Below are 12,849 nucleotides of genomic sequence, written 5' to 3' on the forward strand. Positions count from 1 at the left end.
ATTCACATCTGTAAAGTATTTGGAGATCCTTGAGTGAAAGGAGCTATTACCCTATATTATCATCCTCACCACCAGCATACTTTAAAGAGTTGTTGGAGTGTGATCCTCTGTGAGCTCTGGGCTGGTGAATAATCCTGCTATCAGCCTGGGTTTGGCAAACTTATATGAAACAGATTCATTTGGTCTCAGATTTCCACTGGAATGACTGGATGCAACCCAGTAGGAGCTCTAACTTCAGTTACAAAAGGAAGCAGAAATTGTTCAGAAGGTCAAGAACATGCTGCTTTATTGTAGCCTGCTTCCACATGTGAGGAAACCTGTGAGAACGCACTGGTGTGATCTTCAGTCTTCTGTGATTTCTTATGCAAGTCTATAATGTCACATGCAAATTCAGTTACTTGGGGAGGAACTTTTTGGGTTGCCACAAATCTCTTGCAATTTGAGGGTTTCCTTTTCAGCTTGATGTTCATGCAGAAATTCTATCCACTTCCTGAAGGCACTTCAACTTCTCATGGAAACCATTTGTCAGTTCTTCTGTAGGAGTACCTTCCACCCTGTCAAATCATTGCTGGCTCAAGGGACATTTGTCATTTGTCACTGAAGTGGAATGTGGTAGAGCCCACAAGAAAGTCAGGGGAGTGAAGATTTACTCTTCTAATAGAATAATAATATCAAACAGATGTCAACTTTCTATAGCTGGAGACCGCTACAGTCAGCAGAAGGGGCTCCTGGTCTCGTAACAGCCACCTCTAATGAAACGAGGAGTGCATCAGAGGCTTCAGAGTTAGCACTTACAGTACTTTGAAATAAACTGTGACTTCTGGGCAATTTTAGAAAGAAAAGCCCTTTCTGAAACTGTTGGATAAATTTCTGTGTTTTCTTGTTGCCTAAACTTTCATTCATTACTCTTTCACCTAAAACACATGAAATGACTGAGCTCTTTAACAACAGCTCCAAGCCATACATTTTGCTCCTCTTGGGAGGCAACTATGTGCAAAATTTGGCCTGTTGAGCCTAGCCTATGACTGAATGAAGCAGCCTGACAAATTGCTGTTTTCTCACAATGAGTAATACGCTTTGTATGGGAAAATACACTGCTTCAGTTTTCCCTCTTCTCAGTTACCATGGCAAAGGGCAAGTCAGTCTTACCCTTGAACTGGTACATTTTTGTAGGCTAGAATAAATATTCACCTAAAGTATCCAAGGATCATAATTGGAGTAACCCACAGAATTTCTTGGGCTTGCCTAAATGAGCAAATTAAAGTCAAAATCAAAATGCGATGGGAGATAAGTTGTGCTGGGGCATGTTCTCTGGACTTTGCAGAGCTTCCACCCAGCCTGTGCAGTAACAGTGTTCTTTAATCATCAGACTCTCATTCAAAGCAAACTACCACTGGAAACTTCTTTCCTCCTTTTTCTTCTAAACCAGTATAGAAGCTGATATAGATCATTTCCTTATCTGATATAAGACCCTGTGTCTTCCTCCATTCACTCCTTCTGTAGTTTCATCAGCACAGTAACAGTGCAGCTTGATGGCTCCCAGTGACCAGAGGTGTTGATGGATGGCCTGTCCCTGAGCTCCAGCCTCTGTTTCGAACATTGGCCTCAGTTGCTTACTGGCAGATGCTGAGCATGCGGCCCAAGACTCTGCAAGAGGCACTTCCACATGCCAGCAAACCGTGTTGCAGAAGCCTCATTAAGTTGTTACAACTTCACTCTCCTTTCCTTTCTCATCAATGCTTATTAACAGGGTGACCAGGGAAACAGAAGCTTTCTGCCAGCCTGTGCCATACAGCGGAGCACAGAAGACGTCAGGAGATCAAGCACTCAGTTTCACAAAATGGGAGAAGGAGGAAAGTAGCCCGGATGAGTTTGTTTTTTCCTTGTGCTTGTTTTATACCCGATTTCTCTTTGCCTAATCCCTTCCCAGTACTTTTACCCGCAAACGTACCAAGTCAGGTCCCATGTGCTCTCCAACAAGCTCCACAAAAGCTGTCTCTGTTTCAGCAGTTCTCCAGGGCCGTGGATCACAAATTCACCAGCACCTTTCCACAAAAAAATCACCAGTACAGGTGCCCATCTGTTATTTATTCAGATGCTGTAGATATTTATTCAGGTGCTCTAGTTAGCTTGACTAATTGATCCTGAAAGACTAAGTCTTTAGGCACCTCCACAAAGCCCTTGCGTAATACTGCTAACACCTAAAGTCCATTCTCAGCATCTATGTGTCTGTTAGAAGATCTGCACACCATCACCAGTGCTCTAGCAGGGCTGGTGGTATAGATTGACTCCAGCCTTCATGGGAATACAAGGTGGATATTCTTCTTGCCCAGCTGCCATGGCCAGAGGGACTCTGACACCATCCAGAAGGAAGAAGTGATGGTGATGGGAAGACCCACCCCCGCTGTCCAGTATCCTGCCTTGATGTGGAAATGAGCTCATCAGCAAGCTCCTACGATCTGCTTTTAGCCACTGGATGATATTTAAAGTCAAAGAACAATATTTAGGTTTTATTAGCTTGATTTTCTGCTACTGAGGAATGATTGAGTTCCAGATGTGCTGTTACGGGATCTCTGTGTTAATGTATTACCTGGCCTTCAAATCCTTTGGGATAATGCATTTACAGATGTCGAAAAGCTCTCTGCCCTAGGCTTTCTGTCTGTGCTTTCCACCTAAGCCAGGTTTGCCATATGCAGTTTAAAAAGATGTAGCTGGAGAAGATCTCTTTGGGTGGAAGGCAGGTGGTTAGGCTCCATTCCTTGTTGTCTGTCAGAGGGTAGCTCAAGGCTACATCTAAGGGTCAGCACTAATGCTGTTGCATCTCCTGCTTATGCCCTGTTCCCAGGAAGCCTTGTACCTCCCGCTGCAGTTGTTCCTCAGATACACTGCAAGGAGGATGATGTCATTTTGCACAAAAACACAAGAATGGCCATACCAGCCATTAGTGCTTGTGTTAGTGCTTGGGAGTCATGAGACATGCTGCGCGAAAGAGTTGGTTTGTTTGGGGAGGGGCGGTTTTGCTGCTTTAAGGATTATAAGGAAGGTTGACTATAATTTTTCAAAACTTTTTTTCCCAAGAGCTTTGTGATTGATCTTGGCTTGATTTTGCCCTGTATCCTGTCTCTAACAGTAGCTCATAGCAGATGCCCTGGCATATGACTAGGAACAAGAGGCAAACAATCCTTGGCATACCCCCAGCTTCCAGTAATCTGAGATTCAGCGATTTCCTGCTATCTTTGTGCTTCAGGGGTCACTTTCATTTAGCACTCACTGAATCCGCGGCAGGCTCTATGCCTCAGAGCGTGGTGGATGTGTTTATGTTGGCAGAAACCTAGTGAGACTCCTACCCAACATTAGAAATAGTCTGCAGCCTAAGACGATGGTGAGGCAGGCAGAGTTCCTGTTGGGTTCATGATGCAGCTCCCTGGCATGGGATTTCTAAACCCAGGGCCTACGGCTTTAAATTTTGTATTGGCTGTAATATAAAAGGCTACAAATTTTTGCAACTCCCATCTGTTGGCTCAAAACCAAACATTCTAGCATAAAAGCAATTGCATTTTTGTCTCACTCCTGACGACCATCATAACTGCTACATCTGCTATAACAGTCATGACCTCTAATGTGGATTCTTCAGTCCAACTTTCACCATGCTACGATTAACCTGGCAATCAATGAACCTTACTCATTACATTTCCATTTCAAAACAAAGTAAGATATGATCATGTTTTCTAACTTATTTCTTCATCTCTCCTTTTAACACTATTAGAACTAGTTAATGAGTGATAGAAGTAATGCTATTAAATCACATCATGGTTCTGAGTGAAGGTTTCCAGTGGATTCAGAACCAGAAGGTTAACTTCTATGTTCATTTACAAAAATTTTAGTTTCCATTGTCAGTTTTTTAAGGGAAGACTTGCCTTCCTCTTAGCTATGTGGAAGTCTTAAAAATGAAAGGCTTTTTCTCATGTTTCGTGTAACATCTGTCTGCAGCCTGTAAGCACACAAATGTTTTAAGTTCTCCCTGTAAACAATAGTGCACTTGCCTGGCCCCGTGCCTCCAAGTTGTAAACTTTTCTTGCTGTTGTCTCTTTTGTCTCTTTACCTGTCTGGGTTTCCTCTTTGTGGACAGAAACACATACAAATATGCAAACAGTGCAATCCTGAAGTAAGATTTCCCAGACGTGAATGACAGTAGAAAAGTCTTACCCTTCTGGGACACACTTATGCTCCTGTATAACCCGCCTACTGCAAAGAGCCCAACAACCACACCTCAGCTGCCACTTGGGCTATCAGCAGACTCAGAGGTGGGAAGGAACTGGATCCCCAAAAGCAAAAATGAGCCTGGGCCTTGCACCCTTTTTACATGGGATGAACTTTTTTCTTCTCTAAGCCTCCTCTTAGCTTGGCACCAGTGTTTGCTTATGTAAGATTTCTGGTTCTGGCTCTATTTCTAAGGTACATGAAAGCATATCTTGTTCTGTGCCTTGAGCCCACCTTGGTGTCAGATGCGACAACAGTCTAGTTTTGTTACACTCTTGTTTGTGAAAAAACATTTTGCAAAGACGTTATGGGAACGACTGGGCTTTTCTCCCTCTGAATCATAGAATCATAGAATGGTTTGGGGTGGAAGGGACCTTTAAAGGTTATCTAGTTCCAACTCCCCTGCCATGGGCAGGGACACCTTCCACTAATCAGGTTGCTTAGAGCCCTGTCCAACCTGACCTGGAATGATTCCAGGGATGAGGCATCTACCACGTCCCTGGGCAACCTGTGCCAGTATCTCACCACTCTCACAGTAAAGAATTTCTTTAAAACCGTTACCCCTTGTCCTGTCACAACAGGCCCTCCTAAAAAGTCTGTCCCCATCTTTCTTATCAGCCCCCTTTAAGTCCTGGCAGCTGCAATAAGGTCTTCCTGGAGCCTTCTCTTCTCCAGGCTGAACAACCCCAACTGTCCCAGCCTGGCCTCACAGCAGAGCTGTTCCAGCCCTCTGAGCATTGCTGTGGCCTCCTCTGGCCCTGCTCCAGCAGGTCCATGTCTCTCCTGTGCTGAGGGCTCCAGAGCTGGACACAGCAATGCAGGGGGGTTTCCCCAGAGCGGAGCAGAGGGGCAGAATCCCCTCCCTCGCCCTGCTGGCCACGCTGCTTTGGGTGCAGCCCAGGAGACGGTTGGCCTTCTGGGCTGCGAGCGCACATTGCCGGCTCATGTCCAGCTTTTCATCCACCAGGACCACCAAGTCCTTCTCAGCAGGGCTGCTCTCAGCTGGCCTCTTGAGGAGGTGCCTGACCAAACTGACCCCTAAACTGACCCACACGGCAGAGTACTGCTGGTCTGACCAAAAGCCTGCCAAGGATCATGCTAACAATTTAACAGTAGGGATGGCCTCAGGACACTGGCCAGACCCAGGTGCTAGTGTTGTTTAAGTTTAATTTGCTATCGTGGACTTTGTTTTTCCAATCCTGAATGCTGGTCACTTGCCAAGCATGATTTTTTTCTAATGTCAGGCTCCTTTACCAAAAAAAAGTACTTTTACTTAGAGGTCAGAACTTTGGTTTCTAGTGTATCAAGCAGCAGTAAGAAGATCTCAAGGACAAGGGTAAAGGCAATTTAGTTCTTCTCTGCCTGGTTTTATCTAAGACTATGAGTAGGAGTTGCAGTGCATCAAAGCAGATTGCTTACATCATGAATGACTGAAAGCAATGCCATAAAATGATAAAATCAGACAAGGATTGGAACATCCTTCTTGTGATTCTTCCAGTAAAGGAACTGGACCTTATTGCAAATACAGTTTTTTCATGCATATAGGAATGTTTTATACTCCCTGCTCATGGTGAAAAACATGTCCTTTTGATACTGGTCAGCAAAGGTGCTGCACAGGCCCTCAGGCCACCCTTGAAGTTCTGATTTGTGCAGTTTTGGTTAGATGCTTCTCAAATGGTAACTGCTGCCTCATGAATTTTTTCCTTTCTGACCTCGTGGCTTATAATGAGGCTGGATGAACTGGAAGAGGTGCATACAAACGAGGATGAAAGAACCAAGTTGCATAATGAGATTGTTCAGGCGATTGAGAAGTCTCTTGAATAAAGAAGCTAAAAGCAATGTCATCAGGAAAGCATCTGCCTCCCTCTTCTGGGATTCACAGTCTTTTGTTCCACACTTTGTGCTCATCCAAGAGAGATGTGTATCATCCTCTACAGGGGAAACAGACTTTACTAAAAGCATCTTAACTGTTCGCACAGCCCAGAGACCCCCATGTAGCTCTTGGTTGATAGTACCAGAACGACAGTACAGTGATAAAGTGAATCCTGTGCTTGTTTGTGTTCCAGGAAATGGAATAATTTCTTCATGAAGATTTTCAGGGGGTAATTTTTACAACAGACTTGTAATATTGTATGTGTTTAGCTCCTAGAGTCATCCTTCATTAGAGTGACAGTCTTATATTATTATTTTAATCAATAGTAAATTATTTAATTGAAAATCCTGTTTGTGCAAAATTTGCTAGGCAAGGACTGGAGATTGGACTAAAATGAGTGTATTGGACCATTCTATAAAGCATTTCCCAGTAAGGCTATTTTTACAGGAAGGTTTTTGCAAGGTATGGGAGAGAAAGACAGAATTTCGGTCATAATTATTTATGGCACAAAACTCCAAAATATGCAAACTAATGGGACAGCAACATAATCTTTACCATGAAAGACTAGTGATTTTTTTAATGAGGAGGAACTGACAAAGTACATCTTTTTCTTTCCAGTTCTATAAAATGGCTAAATTAATTCCAGAGATGGTAGAGAACAGGGTCCCCAGATGGTGGTCTGGCAGCCAGCAGTGAATCAGTTGACATGGTGACAGTATTAAATAATGACTCGTGTAGTGTCACCAGTTACAAGACAGAAGTGAGGAACTGTTTTTAGAGAGAAGATAGATTCAGTGTTTCATCTGAAAAAAACACACAGAGCCTTCAGCAAAGGATGTCAGAGTTCGCACCTGACATTAACCTGCCATACAACAAAGCAGTACAGCAGAGTTTGACTTTTAACTCCAAAAAGTCTCATTTTTGTTGAAGAGTGTGAATGTGTTGTAGTGGTTGTGGTGTGAATGTTAAGGCATTAACCTGGGTAATATTTAGTGACCAGAAAAGACTTTGTTTTTATAGTCTCTCCCCATTTCTATGCAGCATGTCTGATTCTTTCAAAACCATCTCTGTCAGAGAGATACAAGAGTGAACTGTCCAAGCATCCTTTTCCACAGCCTGCAAATGTAAAAATTGTCATGCTAAGGGGAAGCTCCAGTTCCACAAGGAGACATAGGACTGCAGAGATCCCAAGAACTGCACTCTTCAGTATGCCCAAGAGGAATGGGAACAGCTTTGAATCCAAAATCAGAAGGTCAAAACCCAAAACCTTCCTTTTTTGAAAGTGGGGGGAAAGAACTGGGGAATGAAAGAAACTAAACTGGATATTGGCTCTTGCTCTGTTTCAGTGTAACTTGTCAGTCTGAAATCCTGATAGTTTATGTTTGAGCTTTCCTTTCACATAAAGGCAATTACATTTTGGGTGTTTAACTACTAATGTTCCAGATGCCAAGAAGATGATAGAATGCTCTAGGGAAGATGAGTCATTGACGGTCAGGATGAGATTACTGGAGGGAGGCAACCTTAGCTGGCCATGCCTTTGCTGGACTGGAAAACATTCAGACCTGATGTGACCTGCTGCTCTTGGCTTCAAACTCTCCTTCAGGGTCTGAACTGAAAGTTAGGAGATAAGTCACATGGATCAGTCAAAGCATGGAAGAATCTATAAGAAGTGGCAACAAGCCAAGCAGACTGACCTCAGGATCCTCTTCCTACCACAGCAGTTTGCAAGATCTCTCTGCAGGGCCACACTGAATTCTAGTCACAAATTTAAGGATATTTAAATGTGGCAGAGGGGATCTTCAGAAATCCTTGTTCAAATACTCACTTTATAATCACTTTTTCTCAAAAGAGGCATTCTGCAGCTATAGACAGCAAGCATGGCATAAGTGCTTTGGTGTGTACTAGCTGGGACTGCATTCATATCAGATCTCACAAGTTAAACGGAGCAAAATTTCTTAGCTGATTAGACAAAAGCATACCTTACTAAAAATGATTCCTTCAACAATAAGTGGTTAATTTTGGTTTCTTAATGGAAACGACAATGTTTCCAATGAAACACAATAATTTTGTAAAATCAGTTTTGTCAAAATACAGTTTTCATTTAAAAAATGTTATGATGGGGCGAGGCTAGCCACTATATTTCATTCCATCCTGGAGCATTTCCATGTAGCCTGATAGGGGACCACTTGGATACCATACACAAGGGATGGAGCGGGGAAATTTCTGTAGAGATCAACAAAGAAATTGCAGGCTTTGAAGGAAAGGAAAAACTGCATTGCAGTTGAAAGGGTGATAAGCCAAGTGACCTAGGGTGCATGACATATATTTAAGATCTTCCTAACCAGCGGCGATAATTAGATAACATGTTTCTCTCTCTCTCCTAATTTAGGTGTCTAAAGATAGACATCTAAATTTAAGTTGTTCATCTTAGATTGTCTTCACAGAGACTGTGGAGAAAGAGGCATCTCCAGAGATGTTATCTACTTCCATTTTCCACTTAGGCTAGTTCAAAGAAGTTGCTCTTGGACATGCCTCTTTCTCTCCGTTATCTGAGAAGGCAGGCAGAGATAGCTGGGCATTACAGAGACAAATTTTAGACATGTAAAGGTAGTGGAAGAAATCCCATTCTGTGCTGCATTTTATTGGCCACATTCTAGTACAAGTAGCAGCTCTTTGACCACCCTTTTCAATAACAGATATTCTTTACCTTCTCTCCTAAGCTGGATTTTTTTTTAGCATTGTTGCATATTAATGCAATTCTGTGCTCCAGTCCCAAGTTGTCTACATTTTACTTTTGGATACCACCCAAATACTTTGTAGAGCTCTGAATTTCTTTGGGATGAAACAGGTTACACAAATCTTGAGTTACTGTGCTGTGGAGGAAGGACAGCAAAACTGAATCAGTATGTTGATACTCACAAGGATGTTATTGCAAATGGCCCCAGCAGTTGTTTTGTTCATAGTCCTCGCTAAGTTTAACCTTAGGCTGATCACATCATCCTAAGATGAGGCATTGCACACAGCCACCAAAGTACCATTAGGAAAGAGCAGTAAGCATTAGGATTTCTAAAGATGGCTCAGTAAGTCAGCTGCCTAATTTGTGTTTAATTTCAGTGACTTTGAGCAGCACAAGTTCTTTAAAGTCCTCTCAAAATGCTAGTAAGGTGAGTAGTCCTTGAGGACTAGGATCATCATCCCAAGATTCCCAGCTTTAACTGTAAGTCTAAAATATTTGGTTCTTTCATTTAAAGCATCCAGTCTTAGGGTCTTGCCATTACCAATCTGTGGTCTTTATTAATAAAAACTTTAATTTTCACATTATGCAAAGGCTCACATAGGCCCCAAATTGTGGTTTATACTTTAAAAAGCTCAGTGGACATATTGCAGAGAAAAAGAAAATAATCTTCAAAAAATACCTGAGTGAATAGTTTTTGCATTCCAGCACTGTCCATTCATACTGAGGGGCATGAAGAGAAATGAAGAGTTTGTGGGCCACCATACTTTCCTTGTACTCTGCTTAATAAAAAATTATCAGAGACAAAAACAGATAGAAGTAACTGTGCAGTGTCTCATGCTGCAGACCAGGAATGTGAAGTGAGGAAAGAATTCTGTGCTCAAAAGAGTTAAAAAAAAAAGTTCAGGTTAATAATCTTGCAAATTTGACTCTGTAGTCAGGGAAACCCACCCACTTACCCTTACACTCTTTGGAGAGCTGGTCACACATACATTAATGCCGGCTGAGATCATTTTATTAAGCAAGTCAGTAATGTTACTTCCTCAGTGATACAACTAAATAATAAGACTGGTGTTAGAGAAATAGTTTCTATAGCAACTGAAGTTACTTAAAGATTTGCTAATTCTTTGCTGTGAGATATTAGCAGATGTTTTGGATGGTGCGTCATCTCCCTCATAGCCATATTTTCCTTACACATTCGAACAATGGATAAGAGAATCATCCATTAGAAAACTGATTTTCACAGGCACTTTATGTATTGTTTATTTGCACAAATTCCTTGGATATCCAGTGTTCATTTTGACTTCCAAGACTTTACAGAGAGAAAGAGGTTTGGGAATCTTCATCTATTGCTTTTCAGAGTGTTGCTCTGCATTTCAGAAGAAATTTTGATACTGGATGTCTTCTTGATAGCTGCCAGAATCTGCAGTGGAGAGGCTTAAAGTGCATAAGCGGTCTGTCCCTCAAATACTCGGTGTAACCTGCAGTTAGCAGCATGCTCGGGACAATTTAAGAGCATCTTATAAAAAGCAATGCAAAATTTCTAATGACTCCAGTTGCTGTTGAGCTGTGTAACGTGTCCTGTCATATAGGGTGCAGGAAAGAATTTGTCCCGTTCGAAGTCAGAAAACCAATGGGACCAGTTGTCCAGTCCTTTTTCTAGGGCTTTTTTGCAAGTTGGCATTTCCCCACCTGAGTATCTAGATCCTGCTGAATTTCAAAGCCTGTTGATCCCCTGGAAAACCCATGCCTAAACCTCCCTACCCACAGTGAGGGTTGTGGTGCAGCTACAACAGGGCTGTTGCACAGGGCTCTTTTGTTGCTCCTTTCAGCACAGTAAACGAGACAAGAAGGTGCTGCCTTTCTGGCCAGTATGACCAGTCATGCTTGCATCTGACTACCTAGAGAGGGCTCACCGAACTCTGACATTGCAGAGTGCGGAGTAAGTATACTTCATGAAGTAGCAGCTATCAGATGACACACAATACATATAGACTAATGTTGAAACCAATTTTTAATCCCTCTGCACTGCATTTTCTTTCAGGAGAGATGGCACATATGGTGGGGTCTGGGCATGGTAGTCCACCTCTGATCATACCCAGCTATTAGAAAGGTACCCAGACTGCACATGAGGTAAATTGAAGATGCCCTCAGTCATTGAATTCCACATTAGCCAGGAAGAAAACCACCCGCCATGGCATGTCCTCCCTTGCAGGTGTGCTGCATCCATTCCCAACATCACCAAAGGAGAAGCTGAATAGAGCCGAAATGTGCCTGGGAGAAAGGAAACAGCACCATGTTCTGGCATGGAGCTGTGCTCTACGCAGTCAGGGATCTCTGCACACATGGCTCTCCAAGGTGGATGCATCTCTCTAAGATGTGCCGTTTTCCTGCTCTTTGGTGACAGGAGCGGTGACAGTTCCCTTGGGATGACACTGAATTGCAGACCCCATAGAAGGGATTCCACAGCTGATGTCCCTGATTCAACAAAGACATCAAGCACCTAATTTTTCATTGAAATTTTTGCATATATTAGTATTATTTTGCAAATATTAAGCTTAGTAGGATATTGGGAGACATAACTGGAGCGAGGCATTGAGTTGAATCTGAGCTTTTTGTATCTAAGAGAGTCATACACAGCTCTAAAATCATTCATAGAATTATAGAATCATGGAACAGTTTGGGTTGGAAGGGACCTTCAAAGGCCATCTAGTCCAACCCTGCTGCAATGAGCAGGGACATCAACTAGATCAGGTTGCTCAGAGCCCTGTCCAACCTGACCTGGAACATTTCCAGGGATGGGACATCTACCACCCCTCTGGGAAACCTGGGCCAGTGTTTCACCACCCTCATTGGGAAAATCGTCTTCCTTAGATCTAGTCTAAATCTGCCCTCTTTTAGTTTAAAACCATTACCCCTTGTCTGTTGCAACAGGCCCTGCTAAAAAGTCTGTCCCCATTGTGGTCCTTTTCTGAAAGCAAGCATAGAGAATGTGAAGCAAGTGTAAGAGCCAGCCCTTTTCCTTTTTTGAGACCAGAGGGTTTATGAAGCAAGAGTTTCTCATGATGGACAAAAAAAGGAGCACAATGCATGTGCTTATCATTGTCTCCTTGCTGACAGACATACTTGAAGTGGAAAATGATAATAATAAAAAACTCAAGGCCCTCCCAGGAGAGCCTGACTGCCCACACTGCGAGTGCGATGAAAAGAGCTTTTCATGACAGGAGCCACAGTTCTCAAATGGAGCATGTTTTGTCCAGTATCAATTCCTAATTTAAAGCAAGGGTGTCCCCTACCTCGGATTTCTGTGGCAAAGGAGGAAAGTCTGAATGAGAGGTAGGTAAGGTGATGCTGCCTCTGCACTGCTTATGGTCCCAGGGAGGCTCAGGTCTCTAACACAGTGCAGCTATTTAGAGCCCTTTCACCTGCCTGCAGCCCAGAGGTTGCTAATAGTTGCATTACTCATTCCCTGAGCTTCTCCCACTGCCCTGTCACATCTCGGTGTGAGAAAAGAGTACTTGGGGCCCTTTTAGATTTTATTTGCAAAGCTTTAATGCAGCGTAGAGTCATACAAAGTGCTGAAAGTTAATAGATATGGAGCAGTCTGAATAGTACCGGATTTTTAGAAACTGCACACTTGCCCTGATATTACTGGATAGTTATGGTAAGCTTGCAATTAGTTCCTGCCTTTTGACTCTACGGGTCACTAGCTGTCATTGCGTGCTGGTTTCCTGCAAAGCAACTCAGTGGAGAGAAACACTTCCAAAGCACAAAAACGTGGCTATGAAATCACATCGTGAAGCACTCAGTCCATGGCATCCTCCAAGCAGGTTTTTTCTCCTCTCTTGGTCACCTACAGTTGAAGCGAGCACTTGGTGGTGTCCCTTTAACTGACGTTCCCTTTGCAGTCAGATTTGCTGTATTGTAACCTGGCAGTTGCAATATCCATTGCAAAAGAACATCTCCTTCACTTTGAGAAGCT

At 42.9% G+C, this 12,849-nt stretch overlaps 1 protein-coding gene across 1 annotated transcript in view; it reads left to right on the forward strand.

Moving 5' to 3' along the window:
- ME3 (malic enzyme 3) overlaps positions 1–12,849 on the forward strand; it is a 141,529-nt gene that overhangs the window by 109,974 nt on the left and 18,706 nt on the right. The gene's annotated exons all lie outside the window — the stretch shown is intronic.

The sequence above is a fragment of the Phaethon aethereus genome, assembly GCF_964289735.1.
Source record: "Phaethon aethereus genome assembly, chromosome: 1".
Lineage (NCBI taxonomy): Eukaryota > Metazoa > Chordata > Aves > Phaethontiformes > Phaethontidae > Phaethon > Phaethon aethereus.